Here is an 18,337-nt window from a genome sequence, read left to right as displayed (position 1 = left end):
CCTCGTGATCTGCCCTCCTCGGCCTCCCAAAGTGTTGTTTTCTCTTTTCCTCACTCTGTCGCCGGGCTGGAGTTCAGTGGTGTGATCTCGGCTCAACCTTTCCTTCCCAAGCCCAAGCGATTCTCCTGCTTCAGCCTCCTGAGTAGCTGGGATTACAGGTGTGTACCACCATGCCTGGCTAATTTTTGTATTTTTAGTAAAGATGGCGTTCACCATGTTGGTCAGGCTGATCTCGAACTCCTGACCTCGCGATCCACCCACCTCGGCATCCCAAACTGCTGTGATTACAGGCATGAGCCACCACGGCTGGCCAGAATGGAAAGCTTCTTAATGCATCCTTCAGCCATCCCACCTCTATGGAAAGCCTGCAGATAAAATTTACTGCACCACCTGCTTTCGGTGACTCTATGTTGCTAATCCCTCTCTCTGTTCTCTTCCTTCACTCTTGCCCAACGTTCTTCTACTTTGCCTTCTAAAAAAGATTCCCTGTTTCGTGGAGAACAATTTCACTCTCCTCTGAAAGTCTCATCTTCTCACCCAAGCGCACCTCAGGGGGTCAACCCTGCAAAGAGATTTTCTAGAATTAATTCTAGTGTCAATGCTCAGATGAAAAAAGAAAGGCCAGATGAGGATCACCTGAGGTCAGGAGTTTGAGACTAACCTGGCCAACATGGCAAAACCCCGTCTCTACTAAAAATACAAAAATTAGCCAGGTGGCGGGCGGCTGTAATCCCAGCTACTCGGGAGACTGAAGAAAGGAGAATTGCTTAAACCCGGAAAGCGGAGGTTGCAGTGAGCCAAGATTGCACCATTACACTCCAGCCTGGGCAACAGCAAGAGTCTGTCTCAAAAAAAAAAAAAAAAAGAAGAAGAAAAATAAATAAATAAATAAGAAAGAAATTAACTTTACACATTACAATTCTCTCTCATATATATATATATGTATACATCTCTCTCATACATACATGTGTATGAGAGAGAGAGGGAATTGTATGTGTATATATATGTATACATACAATTGTATATATGAGAGAATTGTATGTGTATATATAGATAAATATATATAGGCCGGGCGCGGTGGCTCAAGCCTGTAATCCCAGCACTTTGGGAGGCCGAGGCGGGTGGATCACGAGGTCAAGAGATCGAGACCATCCTGGTCAACATGGTGAAACCCCGTCTCTACTAATACAAAAAATTAGCTGGGCACGGTGGCGCGTGCCTGTAATCCCAGTTACTCAGGAGGCTGAGGCAGGAGAATTGCCTGAACCCAGGAGGCGGAGGTTGCAGTGAGCCGAGATCGCGCCATTGCACTCCAGCCTGGGTATCAAGAGCGAAACTCCGTCTCCAAAAAAAAATATATATATATATTATATATATATATTTAATATTTATATATTATATATATTATATATATTTTATATATATATAATATTTTTATATATTTTATATATATTTATAAATATTTTATATATATTTAATATTTATATATAAATATATATATACACATACAATTCTCTCATATATACAATTGTATGTATACATATATATACACATACAATTCCCTCTCTCTCTCTCATACACATATACACATATATATAAATATATATATTTGTATGTATATACACATATATATAAATATATATATATTTGTATGTATATACACATACAATTCTCTCGCTCTCTCTCTCTCATATATCAAAATCTCTTTGTAGGGTTGACCCCCTGAGGTGCGCTTGGGTGAGAAGATGAGACTTTCAGAGGAGAGTGAAATATACATGGGAGGAAAGGAGACACTCACTGTAGGAGATGAGGTGACACTCTGGCAAAACTGAAAATTTGGAGTAAAAGATGTCAATAAAAATGTAAGCTCCTGGCTTCTCCCCTAAAATTCTCAGCAATATTGATGGTTGGAGGGAAGTACTAAATTCCCATCTGGTGAGATAAGGGCCACAGTACATTTAGACAGTTTTTTAAAGAAAGGGTGGTTGAACCAGAGGCACAAAAACTTGAAGTTTGAAACCTCAAATTCCAAAACTACACAAAAAAGAAGACACAACCACAGAGACCCAGAGCTGATGCAATGAGAATTCACAGGATAACAGAAATATCACAAGCCAGAAAGCTAACTTTTCCATATCTGAAATGTTACTACATGCTCTCTGGAGCAATTTGCCTCAAGTTGAATTTGGGTGAAAGGTTTATAATCCAGGAAAAGCCTATATGCAGCTATATTGCCAATACCTTAGAATTTTTTTTTTTTTTTTTTTTTTTTTTTAGACAAAATCTCACTCTGTCGCCCAGGCTGGAGTGCAGTGGCATGATCTTGGCTCACTGCAACCTCCACCTACCAGGTTCAGGCAATTCTCCTGCCTTACCCTCCTGAGTAGCTGGAATTATAGGCATGCACCACCATGTCCAGCTAATTTTTGTATTTTTAGTAGAGACGGGGTTTCACCATGTGGTCAAGCTGGTCTCGAACTCCGGACTTTGTGATCCGCCCATCTCAGCCTCCCAAAGTGCTGGGATTACAGGCGTGAGCCACTGCACCGGGCCTACTTTAGAAATTTTAAAGCACATTCCTACATATTTATCTTATTTGATTCTCCCAACAACTTCCTAAGTACCTCCTGAGCATTGATTACCACTGAGCCATGCTGCCCTAGTTCAGGAGCTGGGGCTTTGCTTCCTCCACCACTGAGCCTCTGGTGTCAGTTATCCTGCCCTGCTTCGGGTGTCCATGTGGGGAAAATTTGGGGCTTTATCTATAGGATGAACCATGGGCAGTAGGCAGGCAGCTGGAGGAACAGCTGCCTTGACTCAAATAGCACAGAAAGGAGATACGCTCTAAAACAGAGCCTGCCACCAGGGCTGCTGTAGGGGAGAAAATGCTCTTTTCTTTTTTCTTTCTTTCTTTCTTTTTTTTTTTTTTTTTTTGAGATGGAGTCTTGCTCTGTCACCAGGCTGGAATGCAGTGGCATGATCTGAGCTCACTGAAACCTCTGACTCCCTGGTTCAAGCGATTCTCCTGCCTTAGCCTACTGAGTAGCTGGGATTACAGGCATGTGCCATCATGCCCAGCTAATTTTTTGTATTTTTAGTAGAGACGGGGTTTCACCATGTTGGCCAGCATGGTCTCGATCTCCTGACCTCATGATCCTCCCACCTCAGCCTCCCAAAGTACTGGGGTTACAGTTGTGAGCCACTGCACCCACCCGAAAATATTCTTTTCTTTACCCACTGCCATGTCCATGGCTGAGGCACCTATAGCAAAAGACAGATTAACAGGAGAAAAGCATACCAAGGTATTTAAATTTCATGTAACATAAGAGCCTTTGGAAATCAAGGCTCAAAGAAACAGGGAAACTTGTTTTTCTATTAAGCTTGATGAAGAGGGGACAGACGAGGAGAAGTGTGATGGGACAGAGGGAATGTGATGTCATAGTAATAAACTAGAGGGAACTTAGCAGGGCCTGTTTTTCAGATTCTTCTCTGTGTCCCTGTGTGTTCATTGATAAGGATTCTTCAGCTGAGCATGATGGCTCACGCCTATAATCCCAGCACTTTGGGAGGCCGAGGTGAGCTGATCACTTGAGCCCAGGAGTTCAAGATCAGCCTGGGCAACACAGGGAGATCACTGTCTCTACAAAAAAAAATACAAAAATTAGCCTGGCGTGCTGGCATCTCCCTGTAGTCTCAGCTGCTTGGGAGGCTGAGAGGTGGGAGGATCGCTTGAGCCCAGCAGGTCAAGGCTGCAGTGAGCTGTGATTGTGCCACTGCACTCCAGCCTGGGTGACAGATCCCTTAAGCCAAAGAATTTGAGGCTGCAGGGAGCTATGATCTCCCCATTGAGCTCTAGCCTGGGCAAGAGCAAGACCTTGTCTCTCAAAAAAAAAAAAAAATGTATTTTGAAAGCAAAACCAATGAGCAAGACAAATGTCTTTTTCCTTGCACTTTTGCTATCATACTCCTTGTGGTCCTCAAGGCCTGTAGGTACCTCTGACTGAACCCAGAATAGATGCACAAAGAAGCGAGGTGGAGGAAAGCACACAGCATCATGGTCTTTCTCCATATGGGTGAGCTTTATTACCTGCATTTGCATATGAAGACACTGGGGTGCAGATTTGTAAGTGACTTGTGCAAGTTCAGCCAAGCCATCAGCCACAGCACCGCTGGAAACTGACCTTCCAACCCATGCAGGTAGGCAGGGTGGGAGCTTTTACTGTATTAGGTGGCTGCTCAGAAGTCCACAGGGGTTGGGTAACATATTCTGGATGTATAACCCTAACTTTATCATCGACTTTATGACATGTCAATAAGATTAAAGCAGCAGGCAGGCCGGGTAGGTGGCTCATGCCTAAAATCCCAGCACTTTGGGAAGCCAAGGCAGGAGGATTACCTGAGCTCAGGAATTTGAGACCGAGCATGGTAGTATACACTTATAGTCCCAGCTATTTGTGGCTGATGTGGGAGGATTGCTTAAGCCCAACAAGTCAAGGCTGCAGTGAGCTGTGATCATGCCACTACACTCCAGCCTGGGTGACAGAGTGAGACCCTATCCCCCAACCCAAAAAACAGCTCTACAAATAATTCTCCATGTTTGTATAATATTTATGTTTTACCAAGCACATCACCATCTATCACTTCATTTATCCTTATGAAATCTCTATGACACAGATGTTTTCCCATTTTGTCGGTGAAGAACATTGAGGCTCAGACAAGCTCATGGAACTGGGAATTTGCATAATTGAGAATTAAAGACTGTTCTTGTCTTTGATAGTGGAGCTCATTCTCCTGCATTTGGCTGCTCTGACATTGCTTTTTCTGTTGTTGTTGTGGACACAGGGTCTTACTCTGTCACCCAGGCTGGAGTGCAGTGAGGTGATCTCAGCTCACTGCAGCCTCAACCTCTCAGGCTCAAGCAATCCTCCCATCTCAGTCTCCCAATTAGCTGGACCTACAGGCACACCCCACCGTGCCTGGATAATTTTTGTATTTGTAGAGTTAGGTTTTTGTCATGTTACCCAGGCTGGTCTTGAACTCCTGGGCTCAAGTGATCCTCCCACCTTAGCTTCCTAAAGTGCTAGGATTATAGGCCTGAGCCACCATGCCTGGCCTGCTCTGAAATCCTTCATGATTAGACATCCCTATATCTCTTGGGGCATGGTGGCACAAGTAGCTTTAACTCAATGGTTCCATGAGTCTCAACAACTGAACAGTGTTGTAGGTTTCCTTTCTCTATGCCCCAGTTCACTTTATTGTACCTCACGGTTGAAATCGTTTGTCTAACCCAGGCCAAACAGCTTTCAAATGGGTGTTTGTTCTTAATGACAATTCTATATGAATGAAAAATTTGGATAGATTGTTCCTTACTGCTACTGGAAAAGTGTTTGCCATAGATGCCTTAGTATTAGACAAGGTGTGAGAGCCTGTGTCAGTTAGGATATAGCCAGTCACAATTAAGAGGAAAAGTAACTAGACCCGGTTGAAACTATAATATAATTTTATTGGTTCTAAGTGCCAAGTTTACAAACCACATAATCCTCAGGTATGGAATTATCTGGACATGTATGATAGAATCAGGGCTCCTGGACTCCATTCATTCTCTCTACCCTCTTCCAAGTGTTTGGTTTCTCCTTAAGTCTGGCCTCTGTCCTAGTGGTGCAACAGACACATCAGTTCCCGTTTCCACATCTGTGCATTCCTTGTCTGAAGGAAGTGAGATCGTTGTCACAGAGGTCTAGGCGAAGCCATGAGTTTTATTCTTAATGGACTGGTGGAGTGCCATGCTGGACCCAGTCCTCAAGGCCGGGGCCATGGATGCACCAATTGACTTAGCCCAAGTCCTGCATTCACTCTTTGAAGCCAGGGTGAGTATCACCTTTTCCTGAACCATACGATCGCTTAAATGGAAAACATACACTGTTGGAAAGGAGAAAGGGGAATGGCTACTGGGGAGGGAACACCAAGTGTCTACTTCTGCAGAGCTTCCCACCCGCATGCCCGGTGATGTGGAGGGACTAGGTTAAGATATGCTGAGATCATAGCAGGCCTTGGAGCTCACATAAGGCTGGAACAGCCAGAGTACCCAGCGAGATCGCCATCCTTGAGCTGTTGTATATGCTGTACAAATGTGTCTACTTTCTAACCCTGCCATGATGAGAAAAGATTGCCAAGTATTATGCTACCAAGCCATTTTGATGGTTCTTTTGTTGTTGTTGTTGTTGAGACGGAGTCTTGATCTGTCACCAGGCTGGAGTGCAGTGGCGCAATCTCGGCTCAGTGCAACCTCCGCCTCCTGGGTTCAAGCAATTCTTCCACCTCAGCCTCCCGAGTAGCTGGGACCACAGGCACATGCCACCATGCCCGGCTAATTTTTTTGTATTTTTAGTAGAGATGGGGTTTCACCGTGTTGGCCAGGATGGTCTCGATCACTTGACCTCGTGATCCGCCTGCCTCCGCCTCCCAAAGTGCTGGGATTACAGGCGTGAGCCACCGCACCCAGGCTCCTTGATGGTTCTTATGCCATGAAAATAATTTCATAGTAATAGCCTCAGCCAATCTTCTTCTGACAGTACTACTTTTATGAACTATCTTAAATTTCCATTTCTAGAAAAGGTTGTGGAAAAACTAGTTTGGATAGCACCTAATCTCTGTTTGAGTCTGAATATAGGGTAAAGTATAGCTTTGATATCAAGAATTGGTTGAGTACTCTTCACCAACCTTCCCCATAAGTGGGTTTGGGATTTCTCCAGCTGGATTTCGGTGGAGATGATACTGGACTCCAGTCCTCTAGCTCCCCTAGACCAGGGTTTCTTATTTGGGGGTCTGAAAGATAAGCACTCTGCCCTCAACCTGGCTTCCATCATAAAGCTTTGGTACCCAAGGTCTAAAAACAAAATGTAGGTGAAGAGGAAGGATATATCCCTCCCCAGTGCCTCAAGCTAGTCCAACTCTTAAAGTTACAAAAATGATCTATGCAGAGTTTTTCCAGGATTGACCGGAAGCTTGGTTGTAGTAACTCTTGAACTGACATTGAAAATGAGGACATAGGAGGAAGGGGAAAGAAGGGACTAGCCAGAGTCCTTTCATTTCCATCTTTTCACCCAGGCCTTTAGCAGGTGATTGGGGCCTAGCTCTTCCTTACTTTCATCTCTCCCTGCCTTCATTCTAGAGACCTGGCTGTAAAATCTAGAGAATATACCAGTCTGGGCACAGTGGCACGTGCCTGTAGTCCCAGGAGGCTGAGATGGGAGGATTGCTTGAGCCCAGAAGTTCTGGGTTGTAGTGCGCTATGCTGATCGGGTGTCAGCACTAAGTTCAGCATCAATATGGTGACCTCCTGGGAGCGGGGGATCACCAGGTTGCCTAAGGAGGGGTGAACCGGCCCAGGTTGGAAACAAAGCAGGTCAAAACTCCCGTAGTAGTGGGATTGCGCCTGTGAATAGCCACTGCACTCCAGCCTGGGCAACATAGCAAGACCCCATCTCTTTAAAAAAAAAAAAAAAAAAAAGAAGCCGGGCAGGGTGGCTCATGCCTCTAATCCTAGCACTTTGGGAGGCTGAGGTGGGTGGATCACCTGAGGTCAGGAGTTCAAGGCCAGCCTGGCCATCATGGTGAAACCCCATCTTTAAAAAATAATAGTAATTTTAAAAAAAAGAGAGAGAGAGAGAATATACCAGTGTGAAGTAAGATCTGTGTTGCGAAATGCTGAGGTGGGGTCAGGGCCACTAACGAACTTGCATCCCCTGCAGTCACAAAGGGCTCCTCCCTCAGAGGGCCTCTGCTATCCCCATCCTAAAGTAAGACAACAATGAACTTTGCCACATCTATTGACTCTGCCTTTCAAGAAAGATTTCTCTGTAGCATGTGAAGCTGCTTGACGGCATTTTACCCACAGTAGAACTTCTTTCAAAATTGGAGTCTGATATGGTTTGGCAGTGTCCCCACCCAAATCTCATCTTGCATTGTAGCTTCTGTGATTCCCACATGTTGTGGGAGGGAGCCGGAGGGAGATAAGTGAATCATGGGGCGGTGTCCCCCATGCTGTTCTCGTGGTAGTGACTAAGTCTCACGAGATCTGATGGTTTGATAAGGAGTTTCCCCTTTTTGATTGGCTCCCGTGTCTCTTGTCTTCTGCCATGTAAGACGCGTCTTTCACCTTACAGCATGATTGTGTGGCCGCCCCAGCCACGTGGAACTGTGAGTCCATTAAACCTTTTTATTAGGCTGGGTGAGGTGGCTCATGCCTGTAATCCCAGCACTTTGGGAGGCCGAGGTGGGTGGATTACCTGAGGTCAGGAGGTCAAGACCAGCCTGGTCAACATGATGAAATCTCATCTCTACTAAAAATACAAAAAATTAGCCAGGTGTAGTGGCACGTGCCTGTAATCCCAGCTACCACTTGGGAGGCTGAGGCAGGAGAATTGCTTCAATCTGGGAGGTGGAGGTTGCAGTGAGCCAAGATCATGCCATTGCACTCCAGTCTGGACAATAAAAGCAAGACTCTGTCTCAAAACAAAAACAAAAACGAATCTCTTTTTATTTATAAATTACCCAGTCTCGGTTTTATCTTTATTAGCAGTGTGAAAACGGACTAATACAGAGTCAATTCTCTCAAATCCTGCTACTGCTTTATCAACTAAGTTTACAGAATGTTCTAAACCCTCTGTTGTCATCTTTTTCTTTTCTTTTCTGTTTTTTTTTTTTTTTTTTTGAGACAGAGTTCTGCTCTTGTTGCACCCAGGTTGGAGTGCAATGGCTCGATCTCAGCTCACTGAAACCTCTACCATCAGATAAGTGCATTTAACTTAGATGCGGAATCACCTAAATTACACGCTTTGTATTTCATTGGTTATTCACAGATATATATTTTGCTTTTACTAGAACAGGGGAAGCATTACATAAAAGTAATTAAGATTTTCTTTTTCTTTACTTTTTTGTTTTTGAGGCGGAGTCTTGCTCTGTCACCCAGGCTGGAGTGCAGTGGTGTGATCTCAGCTCACTGCAACCTCTGCCTTCCTGGCTCAAGCAATTCTCCTGCTTCAGCCTCCCTAGTATGACAAGCGCCTGCCACCACGCCTGTCTAATTTTTGTATTTTTAATAGAGACAGGGTCTCGCCATGTTGACCAGGCTGGACTCAAACTCTTGACCTCAGGTGATCCACCCACCTCAGCCTCTCAAAATTCTAGGATTACAGGCGTGAGCCACCATGTCCAGCCTTTTGTTGTCATTTCAATGGTGTTCACAGCATCTTCACCAGGAGTAGACTCCATCTCAAGAAACCACTTTCTTTGCTCATCCTTAAGAAACAGTTCCTCATCCATTCAAGTGTGACCATGAGATTGCAGCAATTCCATCACATCTTCAGGCTCCACTTCTAATTCTAATTCTCTTGCTATTTGCAGCACATCTCCAGTGACCCTCCACTGAAGTCTTGAGCCCCTCAAAGTTGCCCATGAGAATTTGAATCTTCTTCCAAATTCCCGTTAATATTGATATCTTGACCCCCTCCCATGAATCATAATGTTCCTAATGGCATATAGAGTGCTGAATTCTTTCCAGAGATTTTCAATGGACTTTGCCCAGATCCATCAGAGGAATCACTACAGCAGCTCTAGTCTTACAAATTATATTTCTTTTTTTTTTTTTTTTTTTGAAGTGGAGTTTCATTCTTGTTGCCCAGGCTGGAGTGCAATGGCACAATCTTGGCTCACGGCAACCTCTGCCTCCCAGGTTCAAGTGGTTCTCCTGCCTCAGCCTCTCAAGTAGCTGAGATTACAGGCATGCACCACCACACTCAGCTAATTTTGTATTTTTAGTAGAAAAGAGGTTTCTCCATGTTGGTCAGGTTGGTCTTGAACTCCCAACTTCAGGTGATCTGCCCACCTTGGCCTCCCAAAATGCTGGGATTACAGGTGTGAGCCACTGCATCCGGCCTCACAAATTGTATTTCTTAAATAATAAGACTTGAAAGTTGAAATAACTCCTTGACCCATAAACTGTCAAGTGGATATTGTGTTAGTAGGCACAGAAACAACAATCATCTTCTTGTGCATCTCCATCAGAGCTCTTGGGTGACTAGGTTCATTGTCAATGTCAATGGGCGGTAATATTTTGGAAGGAATTTTTTTTCTGAGTAGTAGATCTCAACAGTGGGCTTAAATTATTCAGCAAACCATGGTGTAAACAGATATGCTATCATCCAGGCTTTGTTGTTCCATTTGTAGAGCACAGGAAGAGTAGATTCAACATAATTCTTCAGGACCCTAGGATTTTTAGAATACTAAATGAGCATTGGCTTCAACTTAAAATCACCAGCTGCATTAGCCCCTAATAAGAGAGTCAGCATGTCCCTTGAAGCCAGGCGTTGACTTCTCTTCTCCAGCTATTAAAGGCCTACGTGGCATCTTCAACCAGTAGAAAGCTGTTTTGTCTACATTGAAAATCTGTTGTCAAATGTAGACACCTTCATCAATTATCTTAGCAAGATCTTCTGGATAACCTGCTACAGCTTCTCCATCAGCACTTGCTGCTTCACCCTGCACTTTTATGTTATGGAGGTGGCTTCTTTCCTTAACCCTCTAGAATCAACCTCTGCTAACTTCCAACTTTTCTTCTGCAGCTTCCTTACCTCTTTCAGCCTTCATGGAACTGAATAGAATTAGGACCTTGCTCTGGTTTAGGCTTTCGCTTAAGGGAATGTTGTGACTGGTTTGATCTTTATCCAGACCATTCAGACTTTCTCCATATCAGCAATAGGGCTGTTTTGCTTTCTTATCATTTGTATGTTCATTGGAGTAGCACTTTTCATTTCTTTCAAGATCATTTGGCCGTGTGTGGTGGCTCAAGCCTATAATCCCAGCACTTTGGGAGGCTAAGGCGGGCGGATTGCCTGAGGTTAGGAGTTTGAGACCAGCCTGGCCAACACTGTGAAAACCTGTCTCTACTAAAAATACAAAAAATTAGTCGGACGTGGTGCCGTATGCCTGTAATCCCAGCTACTTGGGAGGCTGAGGCAGGGAGAATCGCTTGAACCCGGGAGGTGGAGGCTGCAGTGAACGGCACTCTAGCCTGGGTGACAGAGCGAGACTCCGTCTCAAAAAAAAAAAAAAAATACTTATCCTTTGGATTCACAACTTGGTTAGTAAACTAGTTGGCACAAGAGACCCAGCTTTTGTTCTGTCTCAGCTTTCAGCGTGCCTTCCTCACTAAGCTTAATCATTTCTCACTTTTGATTGAAGGCGAGAGACCTCCAACTTCCTTTTGCTTGAACTCTTTGGGGCCATTATAGAGTTATTAATTGTCCTTATTCCAATATCATTTTATCCCGGGAATAGGGAGATCCTAGGAGAGGGAGAGAGATGAGGGAACAGCCAGTCAGTGGAGCAATCAGAACACACAACAATTTTTAAGTTCACTGTCCCACATGAGTGCGGTTCATGGTGACCCAAAACAATTACAGTAGTAACATGAAAGATCACTGGTCACAGATCCCCTTAACAGATATAAAAGTCATGAAAAATCTGAAATATTGCAACAACAATTACCAAAGTGTGACAGAGACCGGAAGTGAGCACACGCTACTAGAAAAACAGCGCCAACAGACTTGCTTGACACAGGGTTACCACAAACCTTCATTTGTGAAATATACGGTATCTGGAAAGTGCAGTAAAACGAAGCACAATACAAAGATAATACAAGGTGTGCTTGTATTAGCTAAGTACTTATGCTGAAAGCAACGATAAAGAAGGACAGGGAAAGAGAAGGTAGCCTTCAGTTCCTTTTCTTTTCAGTCCTTCCTTACTAAGCCAAAAGTAGACAGTGATGGTAGGATATGAGTATATTAAGAAGTGAAACAAAAAGCCAGTGCAATGGCTCATACCTTCTAATTCCAGTACCCTGGGAAGCCAAGGTGGAAGGATCACTTGAGCCCAGGAGTTCGAGACCAGCCTGGGCAACATAGCGAGACCCCATCTCTACACAAATTACAAAAAATCAGCGGGGCTTGATGGAGTATGCCTGTGGTCCTAGTTACTCAAGAGGCTGAGGCAGGAGGATGACTTGAGTCCAAGAGTTCAAGGCTGCAGTGAGCTATGATGGCACCACTGCACTAGGCAACAGAGCAAGACCCCATCTCATAAGAAAAGAAGTGAAGAGGCCGGGCGTGGTGGCTCTCGTCTGTAATCCCAGCACTTTGGGAGGCCAAAGTGGGTGGATCACGAGGTCAGGAGTTCAAGACTCAGCCTGGCCAAGATGATGAAACCCTGTCTCTACTAAAAATACAAAAATTAGCCAGGCATGGTGGCGGGCGCCTGTAATCCCAGCTACTTGGGAGACTGAGGCAGAGAATTGCTTGAACCCAGGAGGCGGAGATTGCAGTGAGCCAATATCGCACCTCTGCACTCCATCCTGGACGACAGAATGAGGCTCTGTCTCAAAAAAAAAAAGAAAGAAAAGAAGTGAAGAGGCCCTGCGCAGTTGCTCACACATGTAATCCTAGCACTTTGGGAGGCCGAGGTGGGCAGATCACCTGAAGGTCAGGAGTTCAAGACCAGCCTGACCAACATGGAGAAACCCCATCTCTACTAAAAATACAAAAAAATTAGCCGGGTGTGGTGGTGCATGCCTGTAATTCCAGCTACTCAGGAGACTGAGGCAGGAGAATGGCTTGAACCTGGGAGGTAGAGGTTGCAGTGAGCCAGGATTGTGCCATTGCACTCCCGCCTGGGCAACAAAAGCGAAACTCCATCTCAAAAAAAAAAATCCTTAGTTACTTTAATGTAGTGTTTCCCCTGTTCTAGTAAAAGCAAAACATATATCTATGCAAAAGCAGTGAAATACAAAGTATATAATTTAGGTGATTCCACATCTAAGTTAAATGTGCTTATCTTTCCATTGAAAAGTGCTAGTGTACAATATAAAGCCGAGTGGTAAAAATTCATGCTAATAATTTTAAATTGTAGTTTATCTCTACTTGAAATAATTTTAAATAGCAAATAGAAAACACCAAGACAAGTTGGCAGAGAGGAAAAGGACATTTGAGTACCTTTAGTGGTACTATTTCTCGTGGTTTTGGAAGGGGCTATATATGTGCACTTTGCCCTGGGCCCTGCAAATTCCAGAGCTGGCCCAAGGCTGAGTTGGGACAACTGTTTTGGAAAACTGCTGCCAGAAAATTCAGCTGCTCAACCAGAGCTGGGGACTTTGGGTCTATTTCAAAGGCTTTGGAGTCCTCTACTCCTACCTGCCTGCTTCACTGCACACCTGGCCCCTCTCCACCTTTGCCTAAGGCAGTCCTGAACTGAAAGTATTCTGCCTTGCATAGCTGCAACTCTCTCTCAAGTAAGACTTACCCTATTCTTCAAATGTGCATAATTATTATTATTATTATTTTGAGACAGAGTCTTGCTCTGTTGCCCAGGCTGGAATGCAGTGGCACAATCATCTCAGCTCAGTGCAACCTCTGCCTCCCAGGTTCAAGTGATTCTCCTGTCTCAGCCTTCCAAGTAGCTGGGATTATAGAAGCACATCACCACACCCGGCTAATTTTTGTATTTTTAGCAGAGACGGGCTTTCACCATGTTGGCCAGCCTGGTCTCAAACTCCTGACCTCAAGTGATCTGCCCGCCTCAGCCTCCCAAAGTGCTGGGATTACAGATGTGAGCCACCGGCCTGGCCAAATGCGCTTAATGTTAAAGCCTGCAGTTGCCCAGCTGCTCTGAAAGCACGGCTCAGTTTTAAAAGCACTACGTCCTAACTGCAGGTGTCATACATTGTTATTCCTTGAAGTAACAAGGCTCTTTTCTCTTGGTTTCCAAATGCTCCTCTGACTTCACAACTAAGCGTATATTGATAGAACCACAGTCACTTTCCTAATCAACTTCTCATCAACACCAGGTTTTCCATCCTTGGAGGTCCTTGAGGTTCCCTGAGGTCTTCCCACCTTCTTCCTCTGGTGAAGAACATCACCCTCGGTCTTAGCAGGGCTGGCCTGGCACTCTCCACCCACCAGGCCATGACGCCCCTCTCTTCCTGCCTCTGTCTCCTCCACCCCATTCTCTTCACCCTCCCCTCCTCTGCCCTGCACCACCTGGTACTCTGCTCTCTGCCCTCCTCCCTGGCATCAGGGCACGCTTCCTCTTCACATCAATTCCTGTTACTTCTACTAAAACAAAACCCTTAGACACAGACTGTTCTTTTCTTTTTCTTTTTCTATTCTCACTCTGTAGCCTAGACTAGAGTGCAGAGGTGCAATTTTGGCTTACTGTAACCTCCACCTCCCGGGTTCAAGCAATTCTTCTGCCTCAGCCTCCCAAGTAGCTGGGATTATAGGCATGAGCCACCACACTTGGCTAATTTTTGTATGTTTAGTAGAGATGGGGCTTTGCCATGTTGACAAGGCTGGTCTCAAACTCCTGGCCTCAAGTGATCCATCAGTCTTGGCCTCCCAAAGTGCTGGGATTGCAGGCATGAGCCAAGCCACCATGCCTGGCTGACTGTTCTTTTTTCTGAACAGAAATGTCATCCCGAAAGTTTCAAATCACCCTTGTGATGGTTTTGCCCAAAGAAACCAATCATTTCATCATTCTGAGATCCCCTCTACTAAACCTTTTTATTTGCATTATCTTCTATGGCAAACCTTTTAACCTAGGCTTAGGATGAGAGGTATCTTATGGAACTTTCATTTATGTCAAACAGTCTACACTGTTACTAGACCTATATGTATTATTTATGTCCTTAGAAAGTTAGAGCTTTCAGAGGCCTAAGAGATCATCTAATCCAACTCTTTGCTTTACTGGTAAGAAAACTAGCTCAAAGAAGTTAGTTTGCTCCTAGCCACCCAGCTAGTATTATGCTGGCCTTGTGTCATACTTATTAGATATTCTGGAGCCAAGCTCAGTTCTCTTCCTTCTGTATCAGGGCGCAGCTTCAGTTACTGCATATCAAAATCACAAAAAGCAGATTGAGACTTCTTCAGAGTATACTACTTAGTGAGCCCAGAGGGTGAAGGAGAAAGCAAATCGAAGGCTCTGGGTGGTCAGCCCTTTAGTAATTAAGAACTGGTGTTATTTTCAGCATTGTGGGAATGATGCCAGTGGTAAAAAATCACACAGCTTAGTTTCACGGATGATGATGACCTCATCATCACTAAAACAACCACCACTGTCTCCAGCCTACAGCCCTCGCCTGAAGCCATCACACTACTTCCTTGTATACCATCATGGGAGAGAAGTAAGGACACCATTAAGGCTCAGGGGGAAGGGAACTTTGCTGCTGCTGTTGTAAGAAGCTGGAGGAAGGCAAACTAGAGGTGCGGGAAATAGGCGAGGCCAGGACACAGTAGGACCAGCTCAAAGACGCTGGGAAGGGGGCAGTCACCTCCCCGGCAGCAAGTGGAAACCGGATTCAGAACCTGAGCCAGGTAGATTCACTCTTCTAAGATCCAACAATAACATGCATTTGTAGGTCAATCAGATTTGCTCTAAAACTCTAAAGAGTTTCCACATTGTCAACTCATTTAATCCTCAACAATCTTGAAATGTAGGTATTTGGGTTTTTTTACATAATGAGAGATAAAGAAACCAGGTTTAGAGATGCCGAATGACTTGCTGGCAGCTATAGAAGTTCAATTCTCTTTTCTGGTTCCCTAGTGGGTCTGTTTTTTGTTTTGTTTTGTTTTTTTGAGACAATCTCACTGCCACCCAGGCTGGGGTGCAGTGGCGCAATCTCAGCTTGCTGTAACCTCTGCCTCTTGGGTACAGGCGATTCTCGTGCCTCAACCTCCTACTCATGAGTAACTGGGATTACATGCATGTGCCACCACGCCCGGCTAATTTTTGTATTTTTAGTATAGACGGAGTTTCGCCATGTTGGCCAGGTTGGTCTTGAACTTCTGACCTCAATCCACTGGCCTGGGCATACTAAAGTGCTGGGATTACAGGTGTGAGTCACTGCACCTGGCTCCCCAGTGATTCTAAAATATCTCCCCATGCAATGTAAGAAATACATCAATTTTTTAAAATTCCAAACATGGGAATGTAAGACTCTGGAGGAGAAATAAGGGAAATGTGCCTAGAAAGGGAAATAAAGCCCAAGGGCAAGTGAGAACCTGTCATTGAGAGTAAAAAGGATGAGAAGCCAAGGGCAGTGGCTCACACCTGTAATCCCAGCACCGTGGGAGGCTGAGACGGGAGGATTGCTTGAGCCCAGGAGTTTGTGACCAGCCTCAGCAACATAGCGAGACCCTAGGGGTCTGTACAAATTTTTTTTTTTTGAGATGGAGTTTTGCTCTTGTCGCCCAGGCTGGAGTGCACGATCTCAGCTCACTGCAATCTCTGCCTCCCAGGTTCAAGTGATTCTCCTGCCTCAGCCTCCTGAGTAGCCGGGATTAGAGGCGCACGTCACCACACTGGGCTAATTTTTGTATTTTTAGTAGAGACAGGATTTCTCCGTGTTGGTCAGGCTGGTCTTGAACCCCTGATCTCAAGTGATCAGCCCACCTTGACCTCCCAAAGTGCTGGGATTACAGGCATGAGCCATCATGCCCGGCCTGTATAATTTTTTTTTTTAATTAGCCAGGTGTGGTGGTGTACACCTGTAGTCTCAGCTACTGAGGACGGTGAGGTGGGAGGATCACTTGAGCCTGGGATGGTGAGGCTGCTGTGAGCTATGATTGTTCCAGCCTGGACAAAAGTGAAACCTTGTCTCAAAAAAAAAAAAAAAAAAAAAAAAACAGGATAAGAAGTCAACTTTTCAAAAAAATATCCATGCTACCTGACCTATCACCCTGGCTTGGTAAAGGATATTGCCATTATGCTTCTAGCTCAGAGCTCTCAATCTACTGCCAGAGCCCCACTATGACCCAAACCTGTTATACGAGTGTCACTTTCATGCACAGACTATGTTGCACTTAGCAGCTGCATTATGATAATAGAGTTCCCCCCAACTAAACTGTTGTTACTTCCAGCATTAGATGGAAGCATTAATTCACGTATACCCACATACACATCATTGGAAACCAGCCTGAGTCCAGCTTCTCCTTTTGCAGAGATTTTATAGTCCCCTGGATGTGGATACAGGGCTTCACACCCTGATTCCCGGGATGATCATTCATAATGCACAATGTGGAAAATGCCCTTCAAGGAAACCAGGCTGTCCAGTGTGAACCTAGTGGGCAGGCATAGAAACAGGAAGGCTGAGATTAGAGCCTGCTCTACAGCGTTTTGATGTTTCCGAGCCATTGCTGAGGCTCTTAGAGCTGATCAAAGGTACCTCTGCAGGCTCGAATTAGCACAGCCTTGGTGAATCAGGCCAGCACCTGCCTGCAAATAGCAGCATATTTCACCAAACCAAGTTAATCTTTTCGTCAAGGCAGGAGGTGGCAATCCTTTCATAAAATTTTCACAGGCTATTTATTCCTGTTGCGTCTTAGCTTTCTGAAGGAAAAATAATGGCTTACTTAATTTTCTTCCCTTGGAGGTACATATTTATTTTAAAGCTGATCTTTACTCATGGTATGTGCCCTTGAAGACCTCCGGCCCTAAAGAAGATCCTTGTTTCAAAAATGGTGGAGGTTTTGGGTTTGGAAGAGAAGAATGAGACTGCATTGTAATAAATCTTCACTTTCCTTTTAATGCAGGTGGGACTTGTAACTTCAAGTATTTGTATAAGAGCAGTACCTCACCTCTATTGGGGGAAATATAGCTAAAAAGCCATAATTTTTGTAGAGAGAAAACGGAAAGGCGCAGCACAGAGTAAACTATAGCCACTAGGATAGATCTAAAGATTCTAGCAGAACTCAAATAAAAAACAGAAACATCCTTAAAAAAAAAAAAAACAGGTACTAGCCTAAGGCTGCAGGCTCAGAAAATGATACTTAGAAAGGGAAATGAAATGTGTTGAATAATAGATTAAGTGTTAAGTTAGTACTTACGCAGAGAAGCTACAAAACAGATTTCTTGCCTTGGAGGAGTTCATTATTTCAGGCATTGGCTAGTCATGAGATTTAGGAAACCAGGAGGATGTGTCAGATCCTGCAAGCCTGTCCAAGAAGCAGATGTGGTCACGAGGAAATGGAGTGGGGGAGGGGAGGGAGGAATTTGAGAGAGCAGAAAAATAAGTTGTGATATTTGGAAAAGAGAGCTCGCATATGATCATCTGCCAGAGCAACCCCCAAATCTTTATTGAACAGTACAATATAAATTGAGACAGTTCCAAGTTGTTTCATTTCAGGGACAGGGTGTGGAAAGAGTGTGAGCTCACACAGTCACCCCATGAGCGTGGGTCCCATTACAGCTGGTAACCACAGACAAACCAAACTTTGGAGAGTCTGTTTCC

At 44.6% G+C, this 18,337-nt stretch overlaps 1 long non-coding RNA gene across 1 annotated transcript; it reads right to left on the bottom strand.

The window, feature by feature from the left end:
- Window positions 1-5,482: 5,482 nt before the first annotated feature.
- LOC105713196 (uncharacterized) lies at window positions 5,483-18,040 on the bottom strand. The gene is made up of 3 exons (XR_001106501.1): window positions 17,934-18,040; window positions 17,002-17,167; window positions 5,483-5,706 (listed from the first exon to the last, which is right to left on the bottom strand). It is a non-coding gene; the product is annotated as an uncharacterized LOC105713196 (long non-coding RNA).
- Between the last annotated feature and the right edge of the window lie 297 nt (window positions 18,041-18,337).

Source organism: Aotus nancymaae, unplaced genomic scaffold (genome assembly GCF_030222135.1).
Source record: "Aotus nancymaae isolate 86718 unplaced genomic scaffold, 86718_ANA_hifiasm-v0.15.2.pri h1tg000020l, whole genome shotgun sequence".
Lineage (NCBI taxonomy): Eukaryota > Metazoa > Chordata > Mammalia > Primates > Aotidae > Aotus > Aotus nancymaae.
This window is presented reverse-complemented; position numbering and strand designations above follow the sequence as displayed.